Source organism: Manis pentadactyla, chromosome 16 (genome assembly GCF_030020395.1).
Source record: "Manis pentadactyla isolate mManPen7 chromosome 16, mManPen7.hap1, whole genome shotgun sequence".
Classification (NCBI taxonomy): domain Eukaryota; kingdom Metazoa; phylum Chordata; class Mammalia; order Pholidota; family Manidae; genus Manis; species Manis pentadactyla.
The window spans coordinates 46,594,765-46,608,199 of record NC_080034.1 but is presented as its reverse complement, the minus strand read 5'-3'; the positions used below and the strand labels follow the sequence as shown (position 1 = coordinate 46,608,199).

Genomic DNA, 13,435 nt, shown 5'->3' with positions numbered 1-13,435 from the left:
ATTGGGTAGAGGGGTTCGTCGGCTATGAGGGCCATTAGAAAGGGAGTATTGGGGGCTGTGGGAGTGGATATAGTTATGGAAACATGGAGGAGAGAAAGGATGTCCCGTCCTAGTAAAGGGATGGGACACTGGGGCATAACCAGGAAGGAGTGGGAGAAAGGTATGGGATTGTCTTGGATTGTGCATAAAGGGGGGGGGGTTTAATGGGAAAACCTGTTTACCTCCTACCCCGACTATAGGAGTAATGGCAGGCGTGGTAGGGCCCCGGTATTCCCGCAAGACTGAGAAGGTGGCTCCTGTATCTAGGAGGAAGGAGATAGGGCAACCGTCTACTATTAAAGTAACCCTGGGCTCCTGTTTGGTGATGGAAATGGTCGGGCGAGAAGCCCCGGGCCCTGTCAATCTTCTTCTGCCAGCCCCACTACGACGGGCTTAGGATGGGGGTTGTTCGTCCAGCCTCCCCTTCGGGTGGCTGGGCAATCAGACCCCCAGTGGCCCTTTTTGTGGCATCTGGGGCATGGGGTGGTAGGAGGGGCATGCCCTTGACCAATGTCCTTCTTGTCCGCACTTGAAACAAGCTCCTGCGGGGGGCTTGTTTGTAGAAGAGTGCCCAGGTTGTGGTTTTATCAGCTGGGCCAACATTTGGAAATTGGCCTGATCAGCCTTTTGTTTATGGCGTTCTTTCTCCTCCTCCCGGTTATGGAAGACTTTAAAGGCCACTGTTAGGATCTCAGTCTATGGGGTAGCGAGGCCCTGTTCTAACTTTTTGAGTTTAGCTTTAATGTCGGGGTAGCTTTGAGCTAGGAAGTATGTCATAAGGACATGTCTCCCGCCAGGTGTTTCCGGGTCTAGGCTGGTATACTGTAATAGGGCTTAAGTGAGTCTGTCTAAGATCTCAGAGGGAGTTTCCTCCCTCCTTTGAATTATGTCTTGGAGCTTTTGAAAATTGACTACTTTACGAGCTGCCTTTTTCAGACCTGCTATTAAGCAGGAGGCGAAAATATCTCGAGAGCAGAGACCCATGGCGGTGTTATAATCCCAGTGTGGGTCTTGTTCGGGGACAGCGGTGGGGCCAGGGAGATAGGTGTGGTCAGTCCTGTGGGTTTCGGTGGCGTGCATTTGGGCAAAGTCCCAAACTCATCTATGCTCTTCAGGAAGGAGGGTATTGGCCAGGAGAATGAAAATGTCATGATGTGTGAGGCTGTATGACTGGAGGGTCCGTTGAAACTCCCTGATATATGTCGTGGGATCAGTGGAAAAGGAACCTAGGCGTTTCTCAAGTTGGGCTAAATCTAAGGAGAAAGGGACGTGAACGCGCATGATGCCTTTGGATCCTGCTACCTCCCGGAGGGGGGTGATAATTTTGGGAGGCCCTCGGCAGTGAGTCTGAGGAGGACTGAAGGGTTCTGGCTCAGTCTGTGGGGGAGAAACAGGTGATGGGGGCAAAGACGAGATAATTTTGGGAGGCCCTCGGGACCGAGTCTGAGGGGGACTGAAGGGTTCAGGCTCAGTCTGAACTTCAGGCTCAGTTCAGTGGGGGAGAAACAGATGATGGGGGCAAAGACGGAGGAGGCTCCTGGAACTTAGTTAGAGGGGGGCTGAAAGGCTCAGGCTTGAACTGCAAGGGGGGTGGGGGAGGAGATGGTGGTGGAGGAAGGGGGAAGGGTTGTTGTAGGAGAGGAGGGGGAGGTGGCGGCAACGGCAGAAGAGGGTGGAGTGGTTGTAGGAGGGGGAGGGGCTGAAGGGGGATGCCTGTATGGCGGAGGTTCGTCGGCTGGGTCAAAGGTAATCGAGGAGGGACTGGGAGTGTGTGGAGGGGAGGGAGATGGCTTGCAGGCTATAAGAACTTGGGGCAGGGAACAGGTGGTGCAGAGGCTGGGATTTTGAGCTAGGAGGCAAAAGCTTCGATATAGGGAATCTCCTTCCATTTTTTCAGGCACTGGCAGAAGTCAAAGAGATCGCGAGTGATGTTAGGATCAAGAGTTCCCCCTGCGGGCCATTGGTTGTTATTGTCTAGGGGGTATGTCGGCCAATCTTGGGAGCGGTATTTACGGAGAAGTTTTGGTTTTATATCAGGTGTCAGGGAGAGGGTAGGTAGATGCTTGAGCAGGCATTCAAGAGGTGAACTTTCAGGGAGGGATGAGGAGGCTCCCATGGCTAAAGGACAGAGAAGGAGACAAACAGGGGAAGACAAACAGATCCTGGGACTGGGAGCAGACTGCAAGGAGACAAAGGACGTCCCCGATGATCCTTGGTAGTCTGCGGAAACTCGTATACGAGTCGGAGTTTCTTAGGAAGTGTGCGTCATCACCCAGACTTCTCTAAGAAGGCAGAGTGCTGGAATCACGAGGAACCTAGTACTAGGAATTTTCGGCGGAAGGAATTTTCGGCGGAAGGAACGGAAGGAGGAGGGGAGGGGAAAAGGGAGCGTTCTCATCCGCAAAGGAGTCACCTCGTTTATGGCTTTTGGAGGAGGGGCCTGAGGGTCTGCCGCAGCCGTGAAGGCCTAAGGCGGGGAGAATTCCGTCCTTGTCCCCGAGCATCAGGGCCTTGCTGGACGATCACGGTCAATGGCGCTGCGATAACTTGGGGAAGAGTGGCCCACTCCAGGGGAAAACTTACCCAAAGGCCAAAGAGGAGTGGTGAGTGTGATGAGCCAGCGCCAGAAAAAGAGGACGAGGGCAAGCTGCTGCTGGTGTCGGGGGGAAGACGGGGCCCAGTTGGGGTGTCCCGTCTCCCGGGTTTCGGCACCAATGAAAGGAAGGGAGCGACACACAGCAGCAACTCACTGGAGAATTCCACTTTATTAGGGAAAGGTGTTGGGTTATATAGGAAGGGGCATGGGGTGATTGTGGTGTTAATTCTACGGGGCTGGTGGCTATTGGCTAGGTGCTTGGATTAGGGGGGCAAGGGGTGATTGGGGTTCAGATGGCACTGGCAGGAACCGAGGACCCGGAAGAGAAGCAGGAGGTTCGCCGTCTTATGGGTGGGGGCCCTTCAACTCTGACTTTGCATAATGCTTAACACAGAGTTTTGACAGGGACTTCTTTGCATATTGTTACATTGTTCTGACTGTAATTATCTTGCTCTGCTTTTTCTCCCATGGCCCTCACCCTACTCTGCCTAATCCCATGGTCCCTGTCTCACTGCCATACAGATAGCTACTGTGGGCAATTCATTATTTTGGTGAACGATAAAAGCACTTTTATTCCCCCCCAAAGAAATTTACACGGTGCTGTATATCGTGTTTTGAAACCTCTTTACACCGATTTTATTGTGACCAATTTTCCTAGATACAAGAAAAATTTATTTTTAATGTCTGCTTGTTATTCCTTCTTATGAGTTCTCTTTAATATAGTTTTGACCAACCCTCTAATAGCCAGTTTTTATATTTTTAATGATTTATTTTTTCTGCACTTAATAAATTTACTTCACTGTACTTGGGTACTCTATGCTATATAGACATATATATGAAGAGCAGCAGAATGTGCCAATCCAAAACATCCCTGTTTGCCACAAGGATTATTTTGAACTAATTATTTTGGGGTAAAAGCAGGAGAAGCTCTAAAAGCAGAATACAGTTTGATCTCCTTAAAGGGAATTTTACATTTAACAGAGAAATCTCTATTTGTAAATTTATCTCTGTACTAGAAAGAGAATAACTAAATTGCCAGAACTTATAAATGGTGAAGGCTCTGAACTTTACCTAACAGCCTTACCTTAAGGTGGATCCCCACCTCCCCACCCCACAAAGCATTTTGTCTTTAGCTTAAGATAGTATTAAAATGGTAGTTTTGATGCCGGGGTTCTTGTTTGCAGAGTCGAAGAATGAACTTAGCAAACTGTCAAGGTAGGAGAGCCAGGGAGAGGCTTTTATTTAGAGATACAGTGAGAGAATAGAGATTATGGCTCATGCCTAAATGGTGCATTGTCTAGGGGATTTATAAGCAGTTGAAAGACAAAAAGCTAGGGACTCAGAACCACCAAATGGTCTCTAAATGTTTATCTTTGAAGAGACACTAAGTGTCTTATCAGTTTTCCGGACTATTTTGCAGAGTTAACATAAGAAATTTACTGCTTTGATTCTTGCCCAGAACAGCAGTTTCTTGTTTTGGGAGTATATCAATCAAGGATGCCTGTCCTGCTCCCAAGGTAGGCTGAGTTATTGTCTGTTTGCTAAATAGTAAATTAAGAATCTTATTTCTTAACACCCTGGGTGTTAAAATACAATCTTATCTTTAAGGTGGAATCCTTCCTGCCTTTCACTATGTTGTTTACAGCTGGGCCTTCCTGCTATATAATTTCCCAGGTTATATATTACTTGATTAGGGGCTGGAGGAGGAAAAGCAGCATCTGGGTAAAGTTCAAAATAAAGTGGGCCTTTCAACAGGCTAGAGTAAATTTTACAATAGCTTCATTTTGAGACAGGGACCGTGGGTGTAGTCAGAGTGGGGTGAGGGACTTCGGAAAAAGCAAGGCAGGGTATTTGCAGTCAGAGCAATTTAACTACATGCAAGGAAATCCCCTAGTAAAACTCTGTGTTAAACATTCAGCTCTAGAGTTATTGTTCAGTGAGATCAGTTGGTGTACCTGTGTTCAGGAGATGTACATGTTATTAAACTTCAACATGTACAAAGAAGAGTAGCACATGTTTTTATTATGCTAGTCATTTATAATCATCTGTAAGATTCACCTTACCATGCTAAAAGGCCCAGGCCTATGTGCTGTCTTTCCTCCAGATCTGACGAAGTGATTTTGCAAACTGGGCAAACTAATTTAGCATGCAAGACCAGCCATAACACAGTAAAAGGCAAGAAGTATTCCACCTTAAAGATAAGATTGCATTTAACCTACTCTTTAGCAAACAATGCCTCAGCCCACCTTGGGGGCTGAGCAGATGGCCTTGTTTCATATGCCCCAGACCAAGATATCAGGGAGAAATCAACAGAGCAGGAAGTTACCTGTATCAAGTTAATTCTAAATGTCCTAGGACCACTTAATAAGTCCACACCCCTAAGCTTTTTTTCATGTTCTTGAAAAATCCTCATTTGCCTATAAAACCCCTAAACAATGCACCACTCCAGACTCTCTGGTCCCCTCCTGGCATGAGCCGGGAGCTGTCTCCTTTTACTTTATCTCTAAATAAAAGCCTGTACCTTGTTCTCCTACCTTGAGTGTTTGTAAAGTTCATTCTTCAGCTTCGTAAACAAGAACCCCTGCATCAATTTAATTGACACAAACAAGACGTGGGCTATGCTGAGGCATTTCCTTATCTGGGGGATGTTCAAACATTCCAGGCCAAGTTACTCCTGGTTTTTTGGTTTTAACTAATCTTCACTGAAGAATGCTTATATTCCTAGTTAGATATTTTACTTTAGAGAATTAATGTGATTCTGATTTTGCTTAATCGTTTAATATGGAGTTTTCATAGGGGTATTTTTCCGGAGGTCCTCACCCTACTCTTACACCCACGGTCCCTGTCTGTTTGAGCTAGTTCCAGTTTTATTCAGTTCTCCTGGTGTCTCCCATGTATTCAGGAGAGGTACATGTAATTAAACTTCAATTTATTTTTCCCGTGCTAATTTGTCTTTAATTACAGAGATGTCTCAGCCACAGAACCTAGAAGGGTAGAGGGGGAATTATTTTTCCTCACTTACTCTATTCTTTTGTTATATATTGATATGTTTTTTAAATCATAGTTGTATTAGAGGTCATAATTTGGTATGGCAGGTATCTTGATTATTTCTATCCAAAATTTCCTAATCTAGTTTCACAAGATTCCTTTCTTGGAGAACTGTAAGTCCGGGGAGAGGAAATCCCGGGGCAAAATACCTCTAAAAACCGAAATCAGTCAAAGGGAGAAATACAGTTTAAAACGAGTGTATTGCTCACAAACTGCATCCCGGGTCGTCTTCTCTGCTCCAGAAGAGAGGCCAGCAAGCAAGCAAGCCAGCCCCTCCCCTTAAACTCTCAGGTTCAGATACACCCTTGGTTGCCCAGGTAACTACTCACTGATACGGAGATGAACTTCTCTCCACCCCTGAGGATATGCAAATACACTAAGGCCAGGCGAGATATTCTGGAAATGTTAGAATTTTACCCACATCCCCACAGCTGTGGGGCTTCCAATTTGGGAGCCACTGGGGAGGAATTGATCTAGGGTAAAGTACCTCCTAGAAGGGTGGGAATTTCCCAGAACTGAGGAAGGGTGGAAACACCGGGAGCTGCAGAATTAGCCCTCTGTGATTTGGAAGACTATTTGGACACCCTAGCTGGCAATGTAGCCACAGGCATTGTAGGGTCTCTTTTCATTGAGATGGTGGAAAATGTTACACAGGAGAAAAAGAGAATTATCAAGAGGGTTAGCGAGGAGACAGAGGGACTTAGGCAAGAGAGAAACTCACTTCAGCATCATTTGGAGGAGCTGGGCAATAACCTGTGGGATGCTGTTAAAGAAATGGCACAGTAACTGAAAAGGCAGGTCATACTTCTAGAAGATTCCTTAGCAGCCATGAGGGGGAAGGCGGCAGGAAAAGCCCCATTGCTGGAGGCCATGGGCATGGAGGGGTTCATCGGTGGGGGGAGAAGTGGAGGAGGTGGGACGATGGGCCAATCTGCCACTGCCCAAGGTACCATGCTCTCCTGTTTTAAAGGCAGGCTTGGCTGTAATTAAGAAATTAAAAACAAAACAATTGCAGGCTCCTCAGTGGAGGAGCTGCCCCCTCCCTAGATTTTGGAGCACTCCATACTCTGTGCCTATACCCAGGATGAGCTGGTAGACAAAAGTGTCTGGTATGAGCAGACACCATCAGAATCTGCCTACATGGCTTTTAAGTCTCTGGCATATAGGGGTGGAAAACACTGTTATGTCAGGTACTGAGATGAATAGAATGGCTTCCCTGATGACTCACTGTTCCCTCCAGCAGCAGTTGCAAAATGCCTGTCATCCCTCAAGGATGGCTGACAGCTGCCATCAGGTAGTTTGGCCTAATCAGGGTGATTTGCCATATTTTCGCAGTAGTTGGAAAACGTATGCAGAGCTCCAACAGGTACTGCAATGATGGGGTATGAAAAATATCATCTATAATATGGACCCCCAGAGCTCCGATGAAAGGTGTTCACTATAGGAAGGAGAAACCTGGTGTTGCATACAGCTCCCACACCTCTCTTTGGGTCTCTAGTGACTACTCTTGCCCCCTGTAAGATAAATTTTAGCTGAAATAAGCAGGGGAAGAGAGGCAACAAAGGGCTAGGTAGTTTATTTGAATGCCACTCCCGGGTGATGTTCCGTGGTCTGGGTACTACAGGCAGGGGATGTCACACCCGGTCAGGGAGGTGGAGGTTTATAAGGGATTAGGAGGAGGAGGAGTTGACAAGCTATCCTAGGGGGTGTGAAGAGGTATGATTGTCTAAAGGTGACATAATAGACAACTAGAAACTTTTTTTCCTTCCAAGAGAGAGGAGGCTGACATCCGGGTGTTAGTTGGCACATCAGAAGGATGGAATTCAGGAAGAGCTGTCCCCTTACCATATAAGGCATGGACCTTGAGGTCTAGTCTGTTTTCCCCCTATGGCATCTCTCTGTTCTGTTTGTATGCCCTTGTTTTTCCTTCCTCCAGCCTAACACCCCCAACATAGGGCTACCCATAAGTGAGGTTACTCATACTTTAGCAGATCTGGGGAGGTTAAAACAATAAGGGCATGGAAGGAAGTACAGGATACGACTGAAAGGAGAAGTGCAAACAGCCCCGTGAAGGTCTCAAGGACCCAGATGTGGGTTGTAACTCTGGAGAGAGGAAATCCCAGGGTAAAATACCTCTAAAACTGAAATTAGTCAAAGGGAGAAATAAAGTTTAAACCCATTTATTGCTTACAAACTGCATTCCTGGACCATCTCTTTCCTGCTCCAGCAGAAGCAAGCAAGACCTTCTCCTAACCTAACCTAACGAGGGTTCAGATAAGCCCTCGTTTGCCCAAGAAATTACTGATTGATATGGAGAACTACACGCTCCACCCCTTAGGAACGTCTGTTGATATGCAGATACACTAAAGCCAGGAGAGATATTCTGGAAATACTACAATTTTACCTAAGAGCCCACACCTCGAGAAATCTTGCCTTACAATTTACTCATTCCCCTTCTTCCGCAATGCTCCCTGGGCAAGAAAACTGGAGCACGGTGACCAGACTAATGACATACAGTAGCAACATCAATAAAATCATGATAATCCTCAAGGCAGAGGACTCAGCTAGGTTCGAAGTCTTATGGTCACTAAGTCTGTAGCTCACCAATTCCATAGGCAGGCAGAAGCTGAATAGGTAAAGTTTGGAGCAATAATCACGTGGCGGCTGCAGCCAGGGCGCACATCCAGGTCACAAGGACTGTAGGGGAAAATAACCCAACGGTGATAAGATACATGTTTTAATGACACCAGCATAGACAAATCATGTCTATAAGGTAGGATGCATGGAATAGAGTAGTCCTGTGATAAAACAGTCACAGGAATGGGATCTCGTCCTGGTCTAGTATACCAGACTTTCACTCCCCCGCCCGAGGGAGTTACAGATGGGTCTATATATAGGGCTAAGGGAGGTACATGCACGGACATAAAGATAAAACAAAACTTCCCTGTAAGGTGCTCTTGCCTCCTGGACGATTATGTACACTACTGTGATCTTTGGGAACTATTTTGCTGTTACTCAAGGAATACACACAAAGCCAGCTTCCAGGCCTTTTCCCCAAGGTACCAGAAAGGCCAGCCATCGTTGGTCCATGTGTCAAAATGTCCAGGGACACGTCCACTCAACAGTGTCTCCAGGGTTTAATGCAGTAGGGGCTGGCAGCAGGATGTTGCTCTACTGGCCTTATCGTGGCTTCAATAACTCTTCTTTGGTTTGCACATACAGTTATATAGGAGAGGCAGAAAGGTGTGAGAGCATATTCACAGGGCTCAAAGCTCCTTCACGTGGCTTCTCATTCAAACACCATAGCACTGTCCATAAGTCATATAAGCCCCACAGACTATTGGTGTCCAACTTCAGGCCAGATTTCAACAACCTATTGCACCTCTCTATCATGCCTGCCCTGGTACAGTTATAAGGTACATGAAATTTGTACTTTATTCCTAAGTGATATACCCAGTCTTGTAACTCATTTCCAGTAAAGTGGGTGTCTTCATCACTCTCAATCACCTGTGACAGGCCATAAGCAACAAAGAGACACTCTAGGAACCATTTGGTGGTTTGAGGATCTACAAGACATGGAGGAAAAGCAACCAATAATCTAGTAGCCATGTCCACACAAGTCATGGCATACTTATTTCCTTCTGATATGTGGAGAGGCCCAATAGAGTCTATCTGCCACCTGACAAGTGATATCGGCTCCTTTACTATTCTCCCATGTTGCTGTGGGAATTGGTGTAAGTCCCTCTTAGGGCACACAAAGCACTCCTCTGGGCTTTGCTGACTTCTTCAAAGGTCAATGGCAAGCCCCGCCTACAGGCTACAGCCCACATTGTCTTTTGCCCTCCGTGCAACAAACGCTAGTGTAACCAATGGGACACATCAGAGGCAGGCTTTCCTTCTAACCAGTGCACCTGGACCAATGTGTCTGCTTCATCAACTCTTGCCCCCAAAGGGACTGGTGACCAACCATCCATTTGGCATGATACCATGTCGGTAGCCACAGGGTCAAGCCCTGATATAGATGGCACAGATGTCAGTGCAGACAACTATGGGGGAAGGCTCCTGGGTGATCATGAGCCATACTGCCCACTACTCAGCCCATTGACTGCTCTTCCCCTCTCCATCCTCCATCAATATTATCTCTGTCTTACGATGGAAAGCCACATCCCTCCACTTCGGGGGCTGCCCACAACTAGAGCTGTCTGTATACCAAGCATCTTCAGGTATAGGGGATTTTCCCTCCTGAGGAGTCTCAGCTACCAATGGCTCAAAAGCAAATTCTTCCTGCTTTCCACTGTTATAGGTTACTGGCCCCAGTAAGTGCTAGAGTTCTCCACTTAGGGGCTAGTAGAGAATGCATTGTGCTGCTGCAAATATGTACCCAATCTGGCCAGTGTATGTATCTGAGCCACATCACTCTGTGGCCTTTGGGTCCAGTCTCGCATGTACCCTGCAATCGGATACGTAGTTATTACCTTGGTCAGAGCTGTTCTGGCAATTGACTCCATAGCCAGCAAGGCATGGTACACAGCAGCCAGTTGCTTCTCTGTCAAGGTGTACTGGACCTCTGCTCCTTTTCATAGTTGTGACCAGAATCCAATAGGTTGGCATGTCTGTTCAAGCCTCTGCCAAAGGCCTCATCTATAACCATCTTCAGTTACATGAACATCTAGCTCACAAGGTCTTGATAAGTCCAATGCATTCAAGGCCTGCACAGCCTTGACTGCACGCTTGGCAGCAGTAAAAGCAGATGCACATGTCTCATCCCAGTCCCTCCTCATGCCCTTTTGTACCAACCAGTATAGTGGCTTAAGAATTTGTGCCAAGTGGAAGATAATCACTCTCCAGTAGTCAAAAGACCCAAAAACTCTGTAATACTGCCACAGTAGTAGGGGGTGGGGAAAGCCTGGAACTTTTCTGTGACTTCTTCAGGAATAACTTTACTTTTTCCTGACTAGACAACCCCCATGACTACTACAGAAAAACCAGGTCCCTGAAACTTGCTGCTGTTCACAGCCCATCCTTTTTCCTGTAGATGTTGCAACAGTCTAGGAACTGCCCCTCCTAAATCTGAAAGAGAATCAGACATGAGCATATCATCAATGTAGTGATATCACAGCACTGTTTGTGGTTTCTTCCATGTGGCCTAGTCCTGGGCTACAAGCCCATGACAGATGGTGGGACTGTGGAGGTAGCCCTGTGGAAGGACAGTGAATGCCCACTGCCAGCCTTCCCATGTGAAGGTAAACTGTTCCATATTTTCCTGTGGTATGTCAATAGAAAAGAAAGCATTAGCAATGTCTTCAACATACTGATACATTCCAAGCTTATGGCTGAGGGTGTCTAGAATGTCTGCTATAGAAGGGATGACAGCATGCAAAGGGAAGTGTGACATTATTCAATTCCCTATAGTTCACAGTCATAAGTCAGGAGCCATCTGGCTCTTTCACTGGCCACACTGGGAAATTGAAAGGACTATGAGTGGGCCTTATCATGCCCACCCTTTCCAACTCCTGTAGAGATTCTCCAGTTTCCTTGTACCCCTAGGCAATTTATACTGCTTAATATTTGTCACCCACCGAGGTGGGGCAGAGCTACAGATGAGTGCTTAGCATGTCCCCTCAGAATTGCCTTTACCACACATACCCTCAATCTGAATTTACCTGCAGGGGTCTGTAATCACAGGCCCTGCAGGATATCTACCCCCAAAATATATTCAGGGTTGGGAGAAATGTACATGGTATACTCCTCTGGGGTCAATGCCATGTCTACAATGAGATTCAGGCTTTCTTCTCTCTAATTGCTTTATCCTCATAGCCATCTATCACAGCAGGGGTCCTGGGAAAACACTCAAGGTTGCCATGAATCAAAGAACACTCAGATCCTGTGTCCACCAGCACAATACATGTTGTACATTCACAGGGGCCCAATGAATTGCTAATTCTACATGTGGCCTCTGGTCCCTGTAAGATAAATTCTAGCTGAAATAAGCAGGTGAAGAGAGGCAACAAAGGGCCAGGTAGTTTATTTGAATGCAAATTCCCGGGTGATATTCCCCCATCTGGCTATCACAGGCTGGGGAAGTCACACTCATCAGGGCAGGCAGCCAGTTTTTAAAGAAGGTAGGGGGAAGCAGAGCTTAGATTTACATCTGTGCGAGGATTGGTTAGCCTAAGACACATTTTTCAGGTTGGGAGGGGGCAGCAGCTGGGGACTTTGGCATGTCATCAGTGTCTTAAGTGCTCACCCCTCTCTCCAGTGTCTTCAACCTTACAGTCCCCACCACATCCCCAAGGTGGGGCCCTTGACCCTCCCAGTCGAACTGTGATGCCAAATGGTCCTGTGGGGGTGAGGGCCCAGGCGAATCCTGAGTACTGTCCCCAAGGAAGTTTTGCATGGAAAAAAGCCAGGCATGAGGCCTTGACTCTGGTTTCCATGTCCCGGACCTCAGTGGCTGGAACTGCTACTCTGGCTTTAATTGGTGCCACAGTTCTAACAAGATCCTATTGGGCTGCTCATCAAGTTTTTCACTACTCCAGCCTTTATCATATCAACCCATATCTGGGTTCTCAAGACCTTCACGGGGCCCTTTGCACCTTTCCTTTCTGTCTTAGCCCATAGTTCCTTCCATGCTCTTATTATTTTAACCTCCCTAGATCTGCTAAAGTATGAGTAGTCTCACTTATGGGTTGCCCTATGTGGGGGGCAAGAATAGTGACTAGGGACCCCAAGAGAGAAGGGGGAGCTGTATGCAGCCCCAGATTTCTCATTCCTACAGTGAAAAACTCCTCAGGGCCCTGGGGGTCGATATTATACATGATATTTTTCATGCCCAGCTCCTGTAACACCTACTGGAGCTCTGCATATGTTTTGCAGCTATTGGGTAAGTATGGTAAATCACCGTGTTTATGCCATACTGTCCTGATGATTGTTGTCAGCCAATCCAGAAGTGTTTTATTCTCTGAGGTGTGATAGGCATTTTGTAACCGCTGCTGGAGGGAAGGGTGTGTCATCAGGGAAACCAGTCTACCCATTTAAGGACCCGGAATAACAGTATTTTCCACCACCATATCACAGAGACGCAAAAGCAATGTAGGCAGAGGGTCCATCAGCTTCTGCCAAAATCAGATGCTCAGGTCCTCCAGCTCATCCTGGGTATAGGGGTAGAACATGGGATGCTCCACAATCTGGGGAGGCAGAGGCTCCTCCCCATGATGAACCCAGGATTGTTACATTTTTATTTTCTTTATTGCAACTGTGAGGGCATTTAATACAGGAGAAGCAGGTGTGTTGGGCAGTGGCCAGGGCAACACATCAGCCCTTGGGCCTACCCTCTCATACTCTCCCAACATTTCCTCTACCATCTCTTGGGCTGAAGGCACTGCTTTTTCCTCCCCTTTCCCCATGGCTTCCTGCAACGTGGTTTCTCTGTCTGCCTCCTCCCTTGCTGCTAACATATCTTCCAGTAGTGCAACCCATCACTCCTTGCCTCTAAGCAGTCTTCTATCTCTCAGAGGGATAATTCTGCTGCTTCTGGTGTCCCCACCTGTGGGTAAAATTGTAATATTTCCAGAATATCTCGCCTGGCTTTAGTATATCTGCATTGTAAGAATATAGTAATTTATTCTCCACTTGCCCCATGGTGCCAAGCACATAAGGCGGTGATAATTATGACTGGGCTTACCCCACCTTATCTCTAAACATCCAGACCCTCCCCCAAGGCAACAGGCCTAGCGGATCTGCCACAATAAA

At 47.0% G+C, this 13,435-nt stretch overlaps 1 protein-coding gene across 2 annotated transcripts in view; it reads right to left on the bottom strand.

The window, feature by feature from the left end:
* The window catches only part of LOC118910765 (histone H2B type 1-C/E/F/G/I-like), a 64,620-nt gene that overhangs the window by 5,316 nt on the left and 45,869 nt on the right, over nt 1-13,435 (bottom strand). Inside the window, exon 2 of one of the 2 annotated variants that reach the window (XM_057493854.1) lies at nt 5,966-8,380. The exons of the other annotated variant lie outside the window; for it this stretch is intronic. The gene's annotated coding sequence lies outside the window, so the exon portion shown is untranslated. Of the gene's footprint in view, nt 1-5,965; nt 8,381-13,435 lie in introns of those variants that run through there. 2 annotated transcript variants of the gene reach the window in all.